Source organism: Tursiops truncatus, chromosome 3 (assembly GCF_011762595.2).
Source record: "Tursiops truncatus isolate mTurTru1 chromosome 3, mTurTru1.mat.Y, whole genome shotgun sequence".
NCBI classification, from domain to species: Eukaryota; Metazoa; Chordata; class Mammalia; order Artiodactyla; family Delphinidae; genus Tursiops; species Tursiops truncatus.
In genome coordinates, this window is record NC_047036.1 from 72,766,179 (window position 1) to 72,789,742 (window position 23,564).

General features: G+C 36.6%; 1 long non-coding RNA gene across 2 annotated transcripts; it reads right to left on the reverse strand.

Annotated features, from left to right (window-relative positions):
- Positions 1-13,561: 13,561 nt before the first annotated feature.
- On the reverse strand, positions 13,562-23,118 carry LOC141278297 (uncharacterized). Of its 2 annotated transcripts, none has more exons than XR_012330753.1 (2): positions 22,590-23,118; positions 13,562-21,811 (listed from the first exon to the last, which is right to left on the reverse strand). It is a non-coding gene; the product is annotated as an uncharacterized lncRNA (long non-coding RNA). The 2 variants fall into 2 exon arrangements; XR_012330752.1 differs by having other exon boundaries at positions 22,586-23,118.
- Between the last annotated feature and the right edge of the window lie 446 nt (positions 23,119-23,564).

The window sequence follows — 23,564 nt, forward strand, 5'->3', positions numbered from 1 at the left end:
TACAAAAGTAAATATTAATGGGACAAATGAAAGATAACAATGATTACCAATGTTATCTTTATGTGGTAAGTCTATGGATAAATTTTTTATTCTAGTTTTTCTAGGCTGTCCAAATTTCTATAATTAGCACTCATTACTATTACCTAAGTAAAAAGTCATTATTAAAACACTCCACAAGGAAAAAAAAAGAAAGAAAGAAACTTGACTCTCTTGATCTTAACTCTGGATGAGGGTGGGAATTCTTCCTTGACAATATTTAACCTAAAGCTAGCCCTCAACCTGAGTTTAGGTCAAACTTTATTCTCAGTGTCACTCAAAATGCCCAACCTAAAAATTTACATCAAAGTGGTCCTAGGCTGACAATGTTCCCAGGTAGCACTGATAGAAGGAAATGTAGGGGGTTCAAATCCAGGTCTCAAAGAGTACTTACAGATACATTTCCAAGGAACAGGAGTACAAAATGAAAAATCTCAAAACATATACCACAAGAGGCCACTCTGAACAGGAGAAACAAGAAGAAGAAAACAAAATGGCATCACCACAGCAGAATCAAAACTGCAAAGGCTGAAGATGCTGATATTATAGGCTATAGAATATAAGATAATGAGCATGTTTAATGTATGTAAAGTAATTATTTTTAGAAGAACTAAATAGATTCTAGAAATTATATAATAATTAAAATAGAAGCTCCACATTCAGTTTAAAGCAGTTTATAGACAGAGCTGAAGGGTGAATTAGTGGGCTAGCTTGTTACTTTAAAGAAGTTGCCCAGAATTGTGCACAGCTTTGTGTACATTAAAACTGTTAGTAGAAGATAATTTTTAAAGATGTAAATGAGAATATTCTAGGATTGAGAAAAGATACAAATCTTCACATTCAGGAACATAAGGAACCCCAAGCAAGACAAATGAAATCTACACCTAAACTTGTATTTAAATTGCAGAACACCAAGAACAAAAAAAAAAAAAAAGGGGGGGGAGTCTAAATAGGACTCAGAAAACTAGATGAATTTAGCAGAACTCAAGAAGCTTCCTACTCTAAAATGACAGTAGAGAAAGTAAAAAGAGCAATCCAGTATATACCCCAAACTCACTGATATCTCAGCATTGCTAGTATCTGATCATTTTGGAAGTGGGAGTAAAGTTAGGCCTAAAAAAGGAGGACCTAGCTACCCAGAGCCTTGCAGCTCTTTGTAGCCAGGGGGTTGTTGTTTTCCTACCCCAGCAGAACACTGGAGGTTTATGCCCTGGAAAGGATAGAACAGAGTGTTTCTAGACTGGAGGGCTCAGGGCACAGCTGAGGACAGAACTGGCTACCACCCTGAAAACAGAGGGATTAAATGAAATGTTTACAAACTGGCTATTGAGATACCACCATCCCCCACCATCCTCCTGACTCTGAAACGTTAGCAGTCAGGTTTTACAGGCAAGGGAGGAGAAAGGAAGAATCTCTTCTGGGGAATCTTCCAGCTCTCATAAAAACACTGATAGGCAAGATGTCAGAGATTCCCCAATAAAATTGTTTAGCCAAAACATCTTAAAATAAGCTCACAGTCAATAAGTCCAAGACATGAATATGGAACTCTGAACACATTTTTAATGCCCCATTCTTAGGACAAGGATCACTATAAGATACTAAAGAATGTGAGAAAGAGTCACCAAAACAAAGAAACAGAAAACATTTCCAAGAAAATAGAGACCACACAAAGAGGAGAAAAATATTTTTCAAGTTATTTATATATTCAGAGAAATAAATAAGATAGTGTAGCCATAAAAGCATCTGAGACTTTAGTGAAAGAACAGATGAGGAAAAGGCACTGTATAAGAAAAATCACCCCATTTTTCCCTTCTGTGTCTCTCCTTTACTACTCACATAGAACACTTCACTTCTGACATTCTGGTCACCAAATGCATGGAGGTTTTTCCCCACATCAAGCAATTCTCCATGACTTCAACTGGGTGTCCTACTTTTTAAATTAATTCTACCTGGAGATAGTGTCAGATGCCACATGTTAAAGGCTCAGTCCCACAAGACTGCTCCCACCCCACTTCAGATGCCAATCACAAGTAGTAGGTTCCCAGGTTACCCACAACTTCTGTCCAGTTTGTCTACAAATTGAAGGTTCCCATGACCCCCTCTTCAGGCTTGATCATTTCACTAGAGCAGCTCACTGAACTCAGGGGAACACTAACTTATGTTTACCAGTTTATGAAAGGATATGATAAAGGATACAGATGAACAGCCATACGAAGAGATACACAGGGTGAGGTCTGGGAGCGTCCAAGAGCAGGAGCTTCTGTTCCCATGGAGTTTGGGGTGTACATTACCCTCCTGGTGTGAATGTGTTCACCAACGTAGAAGTTCTCTGAACCCCTTACTACTGGGATTTTTATGGAGGCTTCTTTACGTAGGCATGATCAATTATTAACTCCATTTTCAGCCTCTTTGCCCTCTCTAGGGAAGTGGGGGACAGGGCTGAAAACTCTAAAGCTTCTAATCATGGCTTTGTCTTTCCTAGAGTCACCTCATTAGAACAAGAGATGCTCCTAGTGCTCTTATCACGTAGGAAATTACAAGGGTTTTAGGAGCTCTGTGCCAGGAACCAGGGGCAGAGACCAATACATATATTTTTCTATTATCTCATAGGAGCCATTGGAAATTATAAACATGATAGAAAGAAATTAGAAGGGCTTAAAGATAGAATTAAGAAAATGTCCCAGAAAGTACAGCAAAAAGGCAAAGAGATAAAAAAAAAAAATGAGAGAAAATGTTTAAAAAGTTAGGACACCAGCCCGTCGCATCCAAAATTTAAATTAAGAGCAGGGAACATAGGTAATCGTCAAAAAAGTAATCTAATAACATTTCATGGAGCAGAAGTTCATGAATTTCCAGAGTGGAAGGGTTCAAAGACTGCTCAGCACATGGATAAAAATAAAGCCACACTGAGACATTGTTGTGAAATTTCAAAACACTGCAGACAAAGAGCTTCCACAGAGAGCAAAAAGCAGGTTACATACAAAGGATAAAGAATCAGAATGGCATCAGGTGTCTGAACAGCAACACTGGAAGCCAGAAGGCAATGGAACAGTGCCTTCAAAATCCTGAGGTAAAATTCTTTCCAACCTAGAATTCTATACTCTGTCAAACTATCAGCATTGGAGAGGGAAACACAGGGGTTTCTAAGATAGGAGTAATGTTTTATCTTTTAAACTTGCTGGAGAGTACATGAGTAGTCATTTTATTACTCTTTAAGTCAGTTTAAATATACTATTTAAACTGTCTAATCTAGCACATAGTTTAAAAGAATAATTTTTAAAAATGAACAAGTAATGTTAATGTTAAAACAAAATGTTAGGCAAAATTTAAGAACTTGATGGAGTTGAATGATGGGTATGTATATGTGTGTTATGGTATTCTCTGTACTTTTTGTATACTTAATAGATATTATGATAAAATATTAAAAAAATTTTTTTCAAAGAATAAAGGTTTCGAGGGGAGATGGTGTGGAGAAAGAGTGAGAGAATGAGTGACAGCACACCAAAAGAACGTTCTCTCTGTCCCGAATTATAAAAAGACTCTTCTTCATGGTGGGCTCTGATCCTTACTACCTTATCTTTACCATTTTTATAGGTGTAATCCTAAGCAGTGGACTCAATGAGTAGTCTATTCCACTTACAAACCACAACATGACCTCTTCTATCAACTTATTGACTCTTGGCTTTTTGCATATGCCATTCAAAATTCATGTTGGAGTCTTTCTTCTTCCCGTATTCTACACTAGAAATAGGCAGGCTGTCATGATCCATGCAATGCTGTCATTATGTTCGTACAGTTTTTACCTTGTGTAGACTAGCTGGGTTCTAACCACTTAGTCATAAATTTCTTAGTAAGTGTCTACCCTCTTTTTCAGTATCCTCATCAGTATACTGGGAATAATAACACTGTCTGACTTGTAGGGGTTTTGTGAGGATTAATGTTAGCTATTGTTATTATCACTATTTGCAAATGGCAGAGTTGTATTGTCATAAACTAAAAGTGGTCATCATAGTTCTCTAACATTGTTAAATAAATGCATAATGAGTATTTTGACTTGTAAGCTTAGATGTAAACATAGTCATATTGCAGAGAGACAATAAAATAATACTAAGACAAATATAAATATGACAACACTAAAGATTGGTATACATCAGTACTAAAAGGGTCTCTCTGAACTACGGCACTGTTCATTACTTTTGAAATAATTTTGTTAGCATGGAATTTTGGGGTTTTTCCCCAATCAATACTCTTTACTTCTTACAGTTCAAGGTAGTTGAAGGACAGCTAAGGACTTTTGGTTTGCTAAAAAAATATATTACCAAAAAAGAGGGAATAAATGAAGATGGCCTTACCTCCTTGGAAACCAAAATTGCAATTATTTCTACCAAACAGGAATTGTTTGGCTGAAGTCTTACAGAGCAGTAGGATAGCCTAAATACTAAATTTCCTATAGCCAACGGTTGCCTCATAACAGGTTGTGTAGGTCACAATACTCATCAAAAATAATATTAAATACAACATTTAAAAGATCAAGCAGGGGCTTCCCTGGTGGCGCAGGGGTTGAGAGTCCACCTGCCGATGAAGGGGACACGGGTTCGTGCCCCGGTCTGGGAAGATCCCACGTGCCGCAGAGCGGCTGGGCCCGTGAGCCATGGCCACTGAGCCTGCGCGTCCGGAGCCTGTGCTCTGCAACAAGAGAGGCCACAACAGTGAAAGGCTCGTGTACCGCAAAAAAAATAAAAAAATAAAAAATTAAAAAAAAAAAAGATCAAGTAAACTGCATATAAACATGTTGGTAGTACTAAAATTTGTCATAAATTCATATTGTCTTAATTTTAAATTATATAGCAATTTCTGCTCTTTGACTATTAGTACAATATTCCTGAATAAACTCTAAAATTATAATGCTGTTTAAACTCAAAAACTTATATAATACTTCCTTAACCTGAAGGCATCAATTATAGAGAGCTTAACATTAGTGAATTTTGGTGGTAAATCTGGAATAATTTGGTTATGATCCTGATTACATCAGAGGAAAATATTAAATGAACTCTTGTCCTTTCTGGCCTGTGCAATCCTAAGACTTTTTTGAGTTTGAGTTATACTATAGTTATAGATGCAAATACAAAATGCATTAAAAATTTTCCAAGCCTATTATCTTTTTTTTGTCTGACCAGACTCTGCTCATTCTCAATCCATGAGGCTCAGATAAAACTGACATCACCACTGGCTAAAGTGTTGACTCAAGAAAACAAAAAGAATAGCACATCCTCTTGGGCAAGAGATTGCTTCCCTCACTGGAGCTACTGAGAAAAAAACCTCCCTTTATCTGCTGAGGTTTCTAAACCATTAGCATATAAGTCTGGAGCTGCTTAGAGTATGTTTGCTGGGATTGCCTGCCTGAGAACGAAGGTAACTCGGAAGAAAACAGAGCAGATCAAAGGAGTGACATCGTTTCTTAATGACAATGTCTGAATCTCTGTATCTGAAGTAGGTCAAACCACAAACTTCCCAATTTCACAAATGAAGAAACAAGACAAAGACCGACTCTAAGGAAAACAAAAAATTATGCAGGAAAGAAGAAAAGAAATTATAAAATGCTACAGGGATCAGCTGTGAATAGCTTGTACGTAGTCATAATAATGTAAATATTGAATATTGATTTAACCAGAATTGCAATATAATTATATTAGGTGGATTTGAGGATGAGAAGAGAGAGACAGATGAAGGGGGTAACGGTGAAACAACACTAAATCTACATCTATCACGTTAGGGAGTCAATAGATAATACCTAAAGCTGCAAAATCAAGAAGCAGCAATATAAGCACATTATACTGGAATATGGCAAAAAATTACCCCCCATCCCCCCCAGAAAAACCACTGGAAGATTTAGTAATCTTTGTTGTGCGTACTTGGTAATCCCTTTTAATGGGGGAATTCAAATCTTTCATTTCTGCAAAATGTTCTTGATTTACTTATTTGATTATTTTCTTCTAGCCATTTTCTCTTACTTCTGTTTCTTAAATTTCTGTTACTCAGATATTGGACCTCCTGGATGGTCTGTAGTCCTCTGATTTCAAAATCATTTCTTCCTTCTTATCCTCTCATTGTCTTTTTCCTCCACTTTCAGAGAGATGTCCTCAACTTATCTCTTTATATTTCAACCCTTTTATTATTTTTGTTTTAAATTTCTACTCTCATAATTTGAATTTTTAGGAGCTCTTTATTTGTTCTCCTTAGAGATGAGATAGATGATAGATAGATAGGAAGGTAGGTAAATAGTTAGATAGATGATAGATAGATAGTCAGTCACCCTGTTCTAATTTATGGCTACCATACTACCTCTTGTCGATCTGGGATACGAAAGACAGTATTTTCGTTTTCTTCCCTTGCCTATGTTCATCTCTTCAATGCTGCTTTTATCTGATTGTTTCCATCTTTGTCTTTCACACAGAGGCTCCCCTCAAATATTGAGTGACCTCTGGTTTTCTAAGAGTGGGGGGACTAGAAAGCTGATGGGAAGCTCTGAGCACTTCTGGGTGCAGTATGCTGAGGGGGGCTTTGCTTTTGGTGGGTGATTTGGGTGACTCATGTCATTGAAGGAACCCTGATGTCAGGATCCTAGGGCTGATCAGATTCCCCAGAGGTGACTTTTCCATTCCTAGGCCTAGGAAGTAGTGGGTGGAAGCGAGCACTTTAGGAACCAAGTGTGAGAAGACAAGATGGGTGTTCTTAGAATTCCATATGTTAAAGTTCACTTAATTCTACTTTTTAGCAAGGTACCAGTAACTACGATTTTGCCTAGTGTCCTTCTTTTCAAAACTCCTCTTTAGAATAAACCTGTGATCTTCTGTACTAATTAGGAATGCTCAAGTGGTCCATTTTACAGATAGGGAGAGAGCTCTGTGGGGGGAAGTGTCCAACTGCATCCCACTGACATTCAACCCATTCTCCTGTTTGTAGCCTCACATTTAACACAGTTCAAAATCACCTAGTGCCAATAATTTTGAGCCCTCAGAAAATCTGAAATGTAAATTAATTTGCTTCTTGACTTTCCCCACAGTTGCTTTCTAAAGTTTTAATAGGCAGTTACCACTTCTGAGTCTGCTTCTCAGTTTCTAGAATTTTCTTGTATTGACTCCTCTTCCATCCTCTTTGTCTTCATGGGTTTGTTCTTTTTAAATCACTCTCTATCATTTTGATGATATTATAGAAAGGAAGCAAACACAAGTACCTATATTTGGTCCATTATCTAGAAGTCTAATCTCAATTTTTCATCATTTTAGCTCTTATAGCAAGCACCCTAAAACTATAGATATTAGGTTTATATAAAATATCTGAAGATAGATATCTTTTAAATGGTTTAGATTGAGCAGATTTAGGCAAATCATGGAAACTCCTATTTGGCCACCAAAATTTTATTGAGTATTATTAGCTTTTATAGCAGTTTATGAATTTCTTAAATTGACTCAGAAAAAGTTCCCCTCTCATTTTCTAGGTCCTAAAACTGATTTATTCTTTTTTTTAAATTAATTAATTTATTTTATGGCTGTGTTGGGTCTTTGTTTCTGTGTGAGGGCTTTCTCTAGTTGTGGCAAGCGGGGGCCACTCTTCATCGCGATGTGCGGGCCTCTCACTATCGTGGCCTCTCTTGTTGCGGAGCACAGGCTCCAGACGCACAGGCTCAGTAATTGTGGCTCACGGGCCCAGTTGCTCCGTGGCATGTGGGATCTTCCCAGACCAGGGCTCGAACCTGTGTCCCCTGCATTGGCAGGCAGATTCTCAACCACTGTGCCACCAGGGAAGCCCTAAAACTGATTTATTCTATACATAATTTCCTCCATATTTTGAATTCAATAGGAGATTGTTTCACTAACATAAGAGAATATTTTCAAATCTGTTTTCACCAAAATATCTGTGTGTGTGTATATATATATATATATATATATATATATATACTTAAACATATATATAATTTTTTTATGGCATATAAACAATGAGCAAGCTCTAAAAACTGTTTTCCCTTCAGTCCTCATTCAATTTTTAATGATAAAAGTAATATTAGTCTATTTAGTTTGACAATAACATATCCAAAAGTGCAGTTTTCAGGTACATCTTAGTATAAATTCAACTTTATAGAATTTATGGGATTATCTCTGCTAGATGGTAAGCATCTGGACATCAAATATAGGTTAATGTTTGTGTTTCTTTCCATGTCTAGCACAGTGAATTGTACCTCGAACTTGGACAATAAATGATTATTGAAGTGCAATTGATATTCAGCATAATGATCATGAGTCAGGATTACATATAAGAAATCTAACAGATTAAACCTTTACCAGTCTCTAGGTAATTTTTACCAAAAGTTTGGAACCAAAAAATGATTATTTTTTTTCCTTCTAAAGAACAAGAGGAAGCATTTCGGACTATGTAGGGATTAGGAGAGATGATTGGGCAGAATGTCCAATAAGATTGTATAGTTAGTCAAATTTTATTTTTAAGCTGTCTTCCTAAAACTTAAAAGCTTTCCTCTTTGATGTTTTGGGAATCTCTTTGTTAGTGACATTGGAGTCCTTGGTGTACAATTGCACATTGTCTCATGTGTTCCTGGCCAGCACCAGGTAGCAGAACCAATATTACTCAATGTTTTTTTCTTTCTAAGGGTGAAGAAGTTCACGTAAGCCACCTGGCTGGTCTAGGCTTCTTCCACACTGAGATATTTCAAACAGGTATGTGGAATCTTTACTCACTGAATAAAATAAGAACCTTGTTTGAAGCAAATGTTTTCAATATTGTTTATTTATTCCATGGTATTGTCTGAAGGAGTCCTGTGATTCTGACAAAATTTGGTTCTCTAAAGAAGGGTATCAAGAAGCACCTAAAGCTTTTATCTACCAATCTGAAGCAAAACCGTCACTAAGAACTAACTAGATTATAAATCCTTTGAGGGCAAAAACAATTTCATTTTATCTCTCATATTTCTTCATCACTCTAAACCACTGATGGACATAAAATAGATGTTCAATGCCCTTGTTGGCTGAATAAGCAGTTTCCAAAAGGGCTTATCTTTTCCAATTTTAAATGGATTTTATTGAAATTTACTACCTGGGCAATGTTAATTTGTTACTTCATTGAGGAAGAGCTATAATTCACATTTCTACTGGTTAGTAAGTTTTCCAAAGTTGTTTAGCAAAATGAATTTGATGTTAAATCAGCACAAAGGTTAGAAAAGTCACTAAGAAACTTTGCTTATTATTTTATTTATTCTGCCTATTCTGGTATTCCAGAATTACATGAATCCCAATTTTGCTTGTTCTTAGAAGCCTGCATTTTATTTGGAAAAGGAGATCCTTCCCACTAACAATTTATTCCACTCTCAATATACACCAGTATAGAATGTGCATTTGTAATCTCTCCATCAGCAGATTCAGCAAACATCTTTGCCAAAAGAACAGCCCAGAAACAGAGATATTTGGGGCTCACTGATCTGTAAATCTAAAATTAGTGAATCATGTTCTGGTACTCATTCTACTGTTTGTGTGATTTTTAGCTTGTTGTACCACATTTAAATAATTATACCTCTGTCTGTAAAATAGAAATACTACCTCCTGAATAGTTTCAAGGAATAACCAAGAAGATCCATTTTAATACTAAAATATATGTGTGTGTATTGATGTAATGAGTCATGATTGATTACAGAAAAAAATGATCAAGTATCAAATTGTATGTGGCACATTATTAGGTAATATAAAGAAGGTTAAAATTTCAGCCTTAGGGACTTCCCTGGCGGTCCATTGGTTAAGACTGTGCTCCCACTGCAGGATGCGCAGTTTCAATCCCTGCTTGGGGAACTAAGATCCCTCATGCTGTGTGGCGTGGCCAAGAAAAAAAAAAAATTCAGCCTTGGAAAGAAATGTTCTCCTTTAATTTTCCCCAAAATTAGGTAAAAAGCTTTCTTTATAAAATTTTAAACTATGTAGTCTTCACTATTTAATAAAATATGTTTATATCATATCAAGTAAACAATAAGAGTCTTGCTAGCCATCTTTGCTTTGATAAACAAGGCTCTGAGAATTACTTAACCTAGTTATCCTTAATCTTTCCAAATATACACAGCTCTTGTGTTTAAGAGTGGCAAGTTACAATTATGGACTAATTACTGGTGCTTGCTCTAAACATATGCAAAATATTTACAGTGGAATAAAAGAATCCACACATCCCAATTGCTTTGGTACAGATAAATTCTACAGCCCTCTCTTTTTTAATTTTTAATTTTTAATTTTAGGGGAAATGCATGCTCAGCATCAAAGAAGTAAAAATTACAGTTCTCAACCCTGCTTTGTTTAAATGTGTTTGCAAATGTTCTTTCTGTGTGGATTTCTAAACATCCCCCTCACTCCACTACCAGCAACACACACATATTTGGACATATTTTGCCATTGCAAAATAAATCTACACAATTGTAGTAGCATTAGATGTTTTAAAATACTTAGAGTTACTGATACAGATCATAGTTTTCCTAGAAATTGGTTTGTCCAAGTTCTTTGTACTTCACTGAGCTGTCATTTTGTGGATCTTACTAAATGAGCTAACATGTAGAATCTTCTCATAGTCATCTATTGAGGTTTCAGGACATATGTCATGGGTATTAAAGATATTGATATTTGATATCCTTCATTAAAATTGGCAGAAATGATAGGCAGCCCTGAGCAGCAGTCAGCAATTGATCAAAGAGTATAACTGAGCTAGAATTCGAATCAGTAGACTCTGATCCTAGTCTCTGACTCATTAGATTTGGCCATATATTTATCTCGTTTTTAAATTTATAACCTATAGAATAGTAGGACTAATAGTTGTTCTTCTCATATTTTGTAGGATTGCTATGATTCTCATTTTACTCTATTATTAGTTATTTTCCAAACTTTAAGTAAAGTATTTTTATATGCTCAGAACTCTAAAGCATTCACAAATCAACATACAACCTGTATATTACATTTTTTCATAACATTGAATTTACTTTAGGCACACACCATGAGCCATTTAGATTGAAAATATTTGGGGTGATTAAAATGGTTTGGATTCACCAGTGACCATGAGTTTCAACTTAGTTTCTTACAGTTTTTAAGCATACCAACTGTGTGGGTTTTTTCTCCCTTTTTCTTCTTTAAACAGATTTTTTTCCTATACTTAGAGAAAGTATAGGTTTGGAATTAAATTGATCTGAGTTTGGCTCCTCTTTACAGAATAGTTCCAATCCATTGGGTATATTGTCAGCTCTGCCTTCAGAATATGTCCAGAACCCCACTACTTCTCTTCAGCTTCACTGCTACCATACTGGTCCAGTCTTTCATCTGGGCAATTGTAATAACCTCCTAACTGGTCTACCTACATCAACCCTTGCCTCCTATAATTTATTTCCCATATCAGAGTGATCCTTCTAAAATACAAGACACATTGTATCTTTTTAATGTTCAAAATCCTAAAATGACTTCCTATTTCATTCATTCCAAAGTTCATTCTCCTAAAAGCCCTTTATGAGCTGGGCTTCCTACCTTTCTGACCTCATTTCCTGTGCTCCTCTCTCACTCCACTGCAGCCCCCTTGGCCTCCCTGATATTCCTCAAACACACCAAGCTCTTTTGTACATGCTGTTTTCTTTGCCATCTGAATGCTGTTCCCCGAGATATTTTCATGGTATTCTCCTTCACTTCCTCCAGGTCTTCACTCAAATGTCTAGAAAGCATTTTTTTTTACCATCTTCTGCAAATAACAATGTATCATCTAGGCCTTTTTTACATCTCTCTATAGCACTTATTCTCAATGAATATATTATACATTTATTTATTAGTTTATAATCTGATTTTCTCCATTAGAATGTAAGTTCCATAGGCCAAGGACCATGTGATAACTTCAGTAGATGCCAAAAAGGCATTTGACAAAATTCAATATCCACTTATAGTAAAACTCTCAGCAAATAGAAAAGAAAGGAGTATCCTCAGTCTAATGAAGGGCAACTATAAAAAACCTACAGGTAACATCATACTTCATATTGAAATACTGAGTATTTCCCCACAAAGACTAGGAAAAATGCAAGGATGTCTGCTTTCACCACATATATTCAACCTTGACTAGAGGGCCTAGCCTTTGCAATAAGGCAAGGAAAAGAAGTAAAAGACAAAATTGGGAAGGAAGAAGTAATGCTGTACTTACAAATAACATGATTATAGAAATAGAAAATTAAAAGGAATCCACAAATAAACTACTGTGACAAGTGAATTTAGCAAAGTTATAGAATACAAGGTTAATATAAAAAAGCAATTGCATTTCTACATGCTAGTCATTATCCTCTGGAAGTGAAATTAAAGAAAAATTATATTCACAACAGCACAGAAAAACATGAAATACTTAGGGATAAAATTAACAAAATATGTGTAATACCTGTACATTAAAAATTTCAAGATACTAATGAAAGAAGTTTTAAAAGACTTAGGTAAATAGAAAGATATACTGGATTCATAGATTAGTAGACTCAGTATTGTTAAGATGGAAATTCTCCTCAAATTAATTAATGCAATCTTAATCAATAGCTCAGCAGGCTTTTTGTAGAAATTTAAAGTCAATTATTTTTAAGTTTACATGAGGTTGCAAACAACCTAGAAAACACTTTTGTTAAAGAAGCATAACATTTCAAGACTTCTATTGACTGATCTCAACATTTACTATAAAGCTAGAGTAGTTTAGGCAGTCTGTTACTGGAATCAGTATATATGATTCCATGATTCCATTCTATACACATATATTTCAATATAATCAACAGTAAATTTTAAAAAATTGGCTCAAACGATATTGTTAATTGATTTTCAACAAAGTTTATCTTTTAATCAAATACTACTTGAAATGAACCTCAACACGTACTTTATACCGTAAACAAAAATATAACTGGAGGGCTTCCCTGGTGGTGCAGTGGTTGAAGGTCCGCCTGCCGATGCGGGGGACACGGGTTCATGCCCCGGTCCGGGAAGATCCCACATGGCGCGGAGCGGCTAGACCAGTGAGCCATGGCCTCTGGGCCTGCACGTCCGGAGCCTGTGCTCTGCAACGGGAGAGGCCACAACAGTGAGAGGCCCGCATACCGCAAAAAAATATATATATAAAAAAAAAAAAAATATATATATATATATATATATATATATAACTGGATATTGATCAGAGACTTAAATATAAGAGCTAAAATCATAAAACTTCTTGAGTAAAGCATAAATGTTCATGGCAAACTTGGGATAGGCAATGCTTTCTTAGGGCATAAAGCATACAAGTCATAAAAGAATGAAATTGATAAATTGGACTTTCTCAAAATTAAAAACTTTTGCTCCTTGAAAGACACCATTAAAAAAATGAAATGACAAGCCAAAAGGTAGGAAAAATATCTGTAATACATATATCTGATAAAGGGCTGGTTTTCCGAATATATGAAGAACTTTCACAACTCAGTAAGAAAATAACAATCCAAAACAATATCGGCAAAAGATTTGAACAGACATTTTATTAAAGAAGCTATCCAAAGGGCCAATAAGCACATGAAAAAATTGTTTGATGTCCTTGGTCTTCAGAAAACTGCAAATTAAAATCACAATGAGACAGCTCTATAAACCCACTAGAATGGCTAAAATTTTAAAAAGTTGACAAAGCCAAGTGGCGCTGAGGATACGAAGCTACTTGAATTCTCATATATTACTTGTGGGAATGTAAAATGATGCAATCACTCTAGAAAACAGGTTGTAGTTTCTTAAAAGCTTAAATGGGTACTAATCATACAACTCAGCCATTTGCTCTTAGAACTTTGCCCAGGAAAAAGGAATATATTACACAGAGAATTATACACAAAGGTCCATAGTGGCTCTACTCATAACAGCCCCCAAATGGATACAACCCAAATGTCCCTCAACAAGCAAATGGATAAACAAATGGTATATCCATAAAATGGAATACTTCTCAGAGGGGAAAAGAAAGAACAAGTTACAGATACATGCAACAACACTGACAAATCTCCATAAATTTATGCTAAGTAAATAAGCCAGACCCAAAAGAATACATGCTGTTTGTAGGAAATTCTGGAAAAAGTAAAACTAATCTATCATGTTAGAATGCAGATCAATTGCCTGAGATTGGGAGTGGAGGTAGGATTGACTGAAAAGTGTATTAGGAAGGCTTTGAAAGGGGAGATGCTCTTATTTGTAGTGATGGTTTACTCAAGTATATACATTTGTCAAGATGGTACACGCAGTATGGGTGCATTTTATTGTATGTAAACTCTAACTCAATATAGTGTTTATTTTTTAAAGGAGGCTTCATGAGAAGAAAAAGAATATAATCCATGGCTGAAAACAGTATTTTTAACTATATATCTTAGAAAAGGGGGGGATATGAGAGTACATCATTGAAAATGTTTATTCTTTTTTTCAAATACAATTTCACTGTGCATTACAACTTAAGATGGCTGGTAAAAGCATCCTAGTTGGCATGATAAGAAAAGTGAAGAAGTCACCCTGAAATCAAAGCTGTGATTCCTGTTAAGCTTCTGAGCTAGTACAGAAGCTCTGGTCCTTGTGAACATACAAAGCAGTGTCCTGGAGATGCAATGTCACAAAGAATAAAACCCAAAAGGTTGGGGAGGTGGCGAAAGGGGGATAGTGCTAATACCAACCTGGCTCCTTTGCTGGGAATTCTTGTTATCTTGTTCTGTACTTATCTAGTGCCGTATTTAGAAAAGATTAAATCAAAACTGTGAAATTAAAACATGATGAGTGACAGTTGTGAGAGACAATAGCTGTGGCATTAGATTTTCATCATGTCAGGCCTGAGATCTGTATTTCAGATTACTTTTTTCCACTGGCACCAATCTTGAACTATATGTAGAAAAAAACAGATCACTCACTGCTGAAGGTTGGGGGAAGGTAGGACTTGACTTTAAATGAGTTGGAGGAGACTTTGAGGAATAATGAAATTGTTCTGTATTTTGACTGTGATGGTGGCTGTGTGTCTGTATGCATTCGTCAGATCTCACAGAACTGTGCACTAAAAAGGGTAAAAATTACTGCATGTAAATTATACCTGAATTTTTAAAAAGAAAAAAAATCAGGATTTTCCTAGAACTATTTCCCCAAAAATGTGTTTTAATGCGAAGGAGCTATTAATGGTCATCATAGGTATTACATATCTAAACATCCTCATTAGACTGTCAGTGTAAAAAATGAGTCATCAGGCTGTTCTATTAATAGAAATTGAAATGTGTGAATAGCAATATTTTAGTAAGGATATAAGACATAAATAGCTGTAGATACTGTTGTGGGTTTTGGTTGATTTTTTTTCTTTGCATTTGTGTTCAAATGTAGTAAGTATAAGAGTTATTGTATATTTGAATGTTGCTCTTTTACATTTGCAAAATTAAGACACTTGATTGAAAGGAAAGCAGGAACTTCCCACCAGTAGATTACTCACGTTTAGTTTTAGAATGCTCTATATATGCTTTTTAATTACCTTTGTAAGTTGTTTAAAGTGAATAGATTGTTTTGTTTGTGCATATAAATACTAGTTCTCCAGCCTGAAAATGTATTTACACATCTATTTATTCATCATTCTATTGTATCTAACATCATTCTTATTAGTAATCTTTCTACAAAAAGAGCACTTTAGTAATATTTTGTGGGAGTGGCACTTAGTACAATATCTGGATGTAAAAATCAGGAAGAAAGTAAAACCTACCCCTCTGATCACTTTCCTTTTTATGCTAATGGAACTATCACTCTGGGAGTCAACTCAGGCTTAAAACCTAGTAGACAGTTTTGATTCCTTCCTCTTTGTTCTTTCTGTACCCAGTCATTTGCCCAGTCCTGAGCCTCCTACATCTGCTTTATCTTATATAGTTACCTCCTCCTCAGGAAACTAGTAACTTCTTGGTAGTGCCGGAAACTGAATGTGTGCATGAGCCAGGGAAGGTATTAAAAAAAATACAGATATCTAGACCCATCCCAGATGTGCTGAATCAGGATCCCTAGGTCGAGCCCAGGAATCTGTACTTTTTGAGAGTTTCTAGGAAAATGCAGAAGGCTGCCTATTTGTACCACCCAAACAGTCTCTCTTCTTAGAGACTGAGAGATGTAAGAAAGGATAACAGTGAAAAGTGGGACAAAAACATCGAGAGAAAGTGAAAGTCCTGTGGAGAACAGTGAATGAACAATGTTCCCCATTTCCCTACTTCCAGCCATCTAGCTCAAAACATGTAACCATCAGGCATTTGTGCTAATCCAAAACAAAAAGCAAAAACTGAAGATTTTCATCTAGGGGCATTGAAAACAAACATTGCCTGGGAGAACTATGACAGCTAGTAGCAAACTTGATTCTCGATGCCCTAAAATAAGATCATTTTGGAATTTGAGGACCTAGGGGCTTATGTATCCTAAATTGATGTATTTCTGGTGCTTTTCATAATACAAAAACACAATCAACGATTCCTAGACATTAGAAGAAAACCTGCAAAATGAAAGAAATGCATCAATAGAAAACCCAGCATAAGTAAACATAAATAATTCAGGGAACAAAGAACTCTTAAAAAAAAAAAAACTCTAATAAGTTTATCAGAGAAATTCGAGCAGATAGGATGTTATAATAAAAGAACAATCAGACACTAAGTAAAAGTTCTCAGAAACTGAAAGTATATTTGCCAAAGTGAAAACATAATTGGAAGGATTAAAAGATAAAATTAAGTAAATGCATGAAAATAGAAAAAAATCAAGAAAACATAAGATAGAAGAAAGTTATAACAAAAATAGAGAGTTCATCCAGATCCAAGATCTAAATAATAACAGTTTCATAAAGAAACATCAGAGAAAATAGAAACAAGAATTATTTAAAGAACTGAAGGGAGCCATGAGTCCTCAGACTAAAAGTTTTTACTAAATGATAAATAGAATAAATGAGAAAATGCCTACAAACTCCATGAACTTACAGAAAGTTAAGAATAAAAAGAGATTCAAAGGTTGGAGAAGAGAAAAAAAGGATTGAGATTCTGGCTTTCATATGATTTCTCATCTGCAATATTATTACAAGAAAATAAAGTAGTGCTCTCAAGCTTTTTGAAGAAAAGTTATCTTCAACCAAGAATTCTATAGCCAGCTTAAATATCAATTAGATGTAAAGGCAGAATAGAAACATTTTCAAATGTGCAAGAATTAGTACATGTATCTCCCAAGCATTCTCTCTTTAAAAGATATTTGAGAGTGAAGGGAGTAAGTTAAGGAACAAAGATATGAGATCCAGCAAACAGTGGCTGTAACCTACTGCTACAATGCACAGGAGTCTCAGAGGGATAGCTGTGCACCAGGCCTAGAGAGCAATCAGTTCAGAGGCTGAAGGGGGACCGGAGGCTGGAAATGTCCTAGAAAAAGAGGTTTCCACAGACCAGGTAGTATGTTTGACAATTTTTAAAAAAAATTATGGGAGATAATGGAAGAAAAAAATAAAAGGGCAAGACAATAAGAAACTTTAGGAAAAACAAGAGACTGTAGAAAAGGATATGTAATCATACTACACTATTTTCTCTGCTGTAACTAGTCATATAGTCATAATATAATGAAAATGCTGTTTAAGAATTTTTTTTAGTTGTGTCCAATCTATAGACAAACCTCAGAACAAGTATATAAATGTTATCAATCTCAATAAGATAAAAGGAAATATACAGATGACAGAATTTAACAGAAAGAAGAGAAAGGTAAAGAATGGGGAGCATATACCCTCTTCTAACAAAGTAAATATTCATATTGTCTGTCATTGATAAAAAAAATTTTTTGAGTCTTAAATATTTTACATAAAGTCATAGGTGGTGTAAGAGCGCGAAATCCACCTATCATAAGCAGGAAATCAATGGATAATGTAGTTCCAGGCATATAATATGTACTCAGTAAATGTCACTATCTTGATCAAAAACCATTAAAGAATTATGTTTATGTACCTCTCCATGATATTCATGATTCACTATAATTTCAAAACAGCTACCTTGGTGGCTTATTCTCCCTATAAACTCCCTACTCCAGCCAAATGAAACCATATCCACCATGCAACTATTGATACAAGCATGTGGTGGGAGAGAGATTAGTAAGAGTAAAGACTTAAGGATTCTGGGAAGCTGATGTACCTTGATGAAATAAAATTTCATCTGTAGAACTCAAAAGACACACATTTATTTAGTATTGGCCAATATGAAGCTTGCAAAGAAAAGATCACATTTAATCTGGCATAACAGGGACTCTGTTTCTATTTTGCCAGTTAGCCCCTAGTAAAGAGCTCTAATTAGAAACTTTGGAGTACTCTTCTTTAATCTCCTTAATACTGCAAATATCATGAAAACCACAGTGAGGAGCTGGAGGCAACATAAAGAAGATTATTGGTGTCCACAAGTAGCATAACAAGAGTGATTCTCCCTTTTGCACCCATTGGCAATTTGGATGGTCCAGAGGGAAGAATGATTCAGCTTGAAACACAGGACAATAATGATAGCTGAAAAAATCAACTGAAATAAGCTGAAAAGAGCTTCATTACATTTCAAGAGTGCATATTTTGTTCATCATGAATGCAGACGACTATTTCAGGTTGTCTTAGTATGGCGGCTGTAGGCAATATGTGTTCTCCCCATCAATATATTCATGGTAGTTATGTTCCTTTGGTTGTAAGCAATAGAAACCAGCTGGAGCTAACTCTTGGCCCCATTAAAAAATAGTTGGTAATAAATTGTAATGAAATAATAGAAAATAATGAACTGAAAAGAGTAAGTTAAAAATAAATATTGAAATTTTACATTTTTAAATACATTAATATTTGGAAAGATACTGAGTAGCTCTCAGAATAAAAGGAAGAGTTAAACAATTGGGACTTGGGAAGACTGTGACTAGGGTTACTCTGGTATTCTCCATGCTGAAACGAACAAACAAACAAAAAGACCTGGTTGGTGTCTTTGAGCACTACCACTGAAATGACTCAGCTTCAACCACTTCTACAGTTTTGAAACTCACCCAGATTCAGATTCAGAAAGTAAACAGTCATGTGTTTTAGCCTTGGGAGGAAGGGGGAAGGGAAACCCTGCGGTTGACAGTCCGGCACAAAAATGTTGGAGTGGATGACGAGAGCTTTCTCAAAGGAAAGAGGGAAAATGCATGATGAGCAAACAAAATCAGGTGCCCGCTACAAACTGTCAAGGGCTCTTAAAAGACGTCATTCTCTTGCAGCTGCCTCTCTGGTCCTATTCTTATCCTTTCCTGCGGTTATAAGGATTCCCTTCATTTTCTTGCCCTGGTCGTAAGGTATTTTCAGTTTGCCCATCAATGTGGTTATAGTTTTAGCTGTAAGTATTTTTTTTCCTTTATTTTAGGGCTTAATTTTTATGGTCAAACTAATCTTTGTGGTAGAATTTTCTCTTACCCTGTACCATTAATAGATTAAAACATGTGAGATTTTATATATTTGTCCAATAGTATCTCATAGCTTGATTATCATAATTAATAACTACTAAGTTCTTACTATGAACTCAGCATCATGTAGAAAGGGTGGCAAAGAAAGTTGGTTTTGGAAAGAGTTCATTATCCAGCTGAGAGAATACAAGATAATAGTGTGAAATAACAGCCAATGGGAGAGAATAGTTTATAATTATTTTATAAAATGTGATCAGGTTATTTTAAAACAATAATTATTTTTAATGTTATTTTGCACATAATACATTTTACTTACTGAAAATGGAATTTCCACATCTTCCTGTCGTGGGTTGAATTGTGTCCCCCAAAGAGATATGGTGAAGCCCTAACCCCTGATACCTGTGTATGACCTTATTTGGAAATAGAGTCTTTGGAGATGTAATCAATTTAGCATGAGTTCATTAGGATGGGCCATCATCCAATATGACTGATATCCTTATAAGAAGACAGAGAGAGACACACAAGAAGAATGCCATGTTATGACAGGGGCAAAGATAGGAATGATGCAGCTATAAGCCAAGGAATACCAAGGATCCACCATGACTATCACTAGAAGCTAAGAAGGATTCTACTCAGTCTCAGGGAAAGCATGGCCCTGATGATACCTTGATTTTGACTTCTGGCCTCCAGAACTGTGGAAGAATAAATATCTATTGTTATAAACCACTTAGTTTATGGTACTTTGTTACAGCAGCCCTAGGAAACAAATATACCCCACTTCTGTCTCTTCTCTTTTCTTCCACCAGCCCCAGATTATAACTCTTACCATTACTGTAAGACAGCACCTCCCAAATTTTAATATGCATACAAATTGCTTGAGGATCTTACTAAAGTGTTGATTCTAAGTCAGTAGTTCTAGGTGGGACCTGAGAGTCTGCATTTCTTATAAGTTCCCGGGTAATGTACATGCTGCTGGTCCAGAAACCTCACTTGGAGAAGCAAGGCTATATAAGAAAGTCAGCATGGAGATGCCTCTGTCAGGTGTGTGTCAGATCTAAGCTTTTTGACACAATGCTAACAATGATGAAGTGAAAAATATATCCAGTGAGACAAAAAGAAAATGAGTAAATAGAATATCCAAAGAAAAAGAATAAGAAAAATTTCAAAATCAACTCTCAGATTATTCTCCAATCATCCACCATTCTCCCCACCCGCTCCCCTCCAAAGATTTAGAATACAAATATTTCAAACTTGCTTTCTGAAGAAGTGAATTTACCAATATAAAAATAAGTTGATATTTTATGTGGTCACTTTTAACTTTATTTTTTAAATGGTGATTTCAAAAGCAAACAGTGCAGGGGACTTCCCTGGTGGCACAGGAGATAAGACTCCGCACTCCCTATGCAGGGGGCCCAGGTTTGATCCCTGGTCAGGGAACTAGATCCCACATGCATGCTGCAACTAAGAGTTCGCATGCCACAACTAAGGAGGCTGCCTGCCACAACTGAGGAGCCCACGTGCCCCAACTAAGGAGCCCGCCTGCCGCAACTAAGACCCAGTGCAACCAAATAAATAAATAATAATTAAAAAAAAAAAGCAAACAGTGCAGACTGAGAGATGAGTGAACGCCATAGAACAACACAGGCCAACCACCCTGCAGTTAATGACATTTCTATTGTATTTGGGAATAGTCGCCTTTTGCAAAGGAACAGAGACTAACTTTCAGAGCTTTTCAAACTGCCTGTTCTTGGACTTCACCTTCAGATAGTGGTTCTTTAGGCCTAGAGTCTGGCCCAGGGATTAGAATGTTTTAAGGCTCTGTGGGTAATTCTGTTGCAAAGTCAGGTTTGGGAAATACTGGTCCGAAATAAGAAAATTTACTCAATAGGTACTTCATTTTATTCTATACCTGAATTTCTAATTAAAAAGAAAAAAAATCTGCCTATATTAATACACAGTTAAAGCAAACACAGTATTATATATAAAACTAATTTTAGAAATATGATTACCTGGCATCAGAACTTCAATATCAATTTTAGAACAGAGTGTTCTTGATTATAAAGATTTCTCCTAGTCTTCACAGAATAATATCTCATACCCTCATCCTCTGCCTAGTAGTTTACAAACCTAAGTGTACATTGGAATTCCATATGGGCTGATTTCCAGGCCCCAGCCCAGGACATTCTGAGTCGGCACTTCGAAGTGGGGTCTAAGAACATGCCTTTTGGCCATGTACCGCTGGCACTCTCCATACAGGTGGCCGGTGGGCTACAGCTGGAGAAATACTGCCTTGTTATTGCCCTCTGTGCTGAACCCTGCAGAGGAAGAAATGAACATGACTGCTCAAGAATCTGGCTGTTAACAATCTAAATCTATCCCAGGACCTTGCAAAGGGTAGTGACAGACTGAAAATGAGCATGGCATCTAATCAACAAGCGAGATGGCAGATAAGGACGTCTTTATGAAGTGTTCCCTGGTTTTTACAGTAAGCCACTCAAGGCCCACACATAATGCCAAGTTCCAACCTGATTTGCGTCACCACAGTTGTGGGTTTGAGCCAAGGCTAGTTATCAGACGTATTGAAAAGATAACCTCCCCAAATGTGGGACAAAATAAGACGCGAGCTCGGTGCGCCTGAAGCAAAAATCTGAGTGGAGGTCATCTCTAAGTCACTGTGGAAGGACGACATTAGGGATTTGTTCCAACAAGCCTTTGAAAGAATTTCATCAGTGGACTATGGAGCTCTTAAAGTCAAAGACAACAAAGCCAGTTAATTCCCTGCTTGGTCGGGATTCAAAAGCTATAAAAATCTGTCCCGCTCTGTTGAAAGCGCCAGGACTGGTCCGCGTGCAGGAAAGGACGGGGGAGCAGGCGTCTTCGAGAAGTGGCTGAGCGCGCGGACCGGGAAATCCACCGGCAGCGGGTGCGGTGAGTCAGCGCTGAGTCACGCCGGGCGCTACGTGCCGGCCAAGGCGCCCCAGCCCGACGCGCAGCCGCTCGCGCAGCCGAGCTCCGGGCTTCCTGGAAAACCCTCCCCGAGCCGTTTGCCCCCAGGTTCCCATCCCGGACCCCCGCCGTCACACACTCACTCGCCTGCACGCACGCCTTCTCGTCCCAGCCTGGTGACATCTAGACTTCAGCACCGAAGAGTCACAGATGACAGTCGGTGACAGAGCTCCGGCGGATGCTTCAATCCCATGTGTTTCCTCAAGACGGAGATTCCAGTTGCTCTGGCTTTTTTCGTGTTTAGTTTTTTTTCATTTCTTTTCTTTTTTTTTTTTTTTTTTTCCTGGCAGGGGAGTAACACACTGATCTTTTTATAGTTTCCAGTATTTTAAATGAAGCTCAGGAAGAATGGATTAATAAAACATGTGTTGAAAATTATGCATCAAATGGTCACACTGCTTTGGGGTCTAAAATTATTACAATGTGACTACAGTTAGAGCTTTGAATGCTGGGTAACTGGAGAAAAAGACTAACTCTGTTCTGATTTGCTTTTTGTTAGTGAAAAAAAATCTTTGCTGGTTTGTCCAATCACCTTTCTAATAACTAAATTATTTTGAAGACTGGAGACGTGTTTGGTAGCGATTTGATGTGAGGTTACCAAAGAACGGGGAGCCGTGTCTTTGTGTATCCTATTATATCCCACTGTCCTGAGGTACAGATGATACTTTGTTGGTCTTACAAAATATGGCAGTGATTGCATTTGTGCTGAAAGTTGATAGCAGGTATTATGTCATTGAGTGGCTAGTCAATGAGATAGTCCTGATGCAGATGGGGTAATTATTATTTAAGGGCAGTTTGAGGCTGATTTTCAAGACAGAGTCAGACTGGATCTTTAGAAGTTGTTGTACCGGCTGTTGCCAGTTGTTTTGCTTCTTTGGGAGAATTATATCCCTCCTTATCCCTGTGTGCGTGCAAGATGATGCAAAACATTGGAGTGTTTTTGTATTTTGACAGCCTTTCCTGCAGGGAAGGAGACTGAAGTAATTAGAGGTTGAACTGACTCACCAAGGTTACAGAGAAGCATGACTATCCAATTTTTTAAAAGGAGGGAAAAGCCACCAA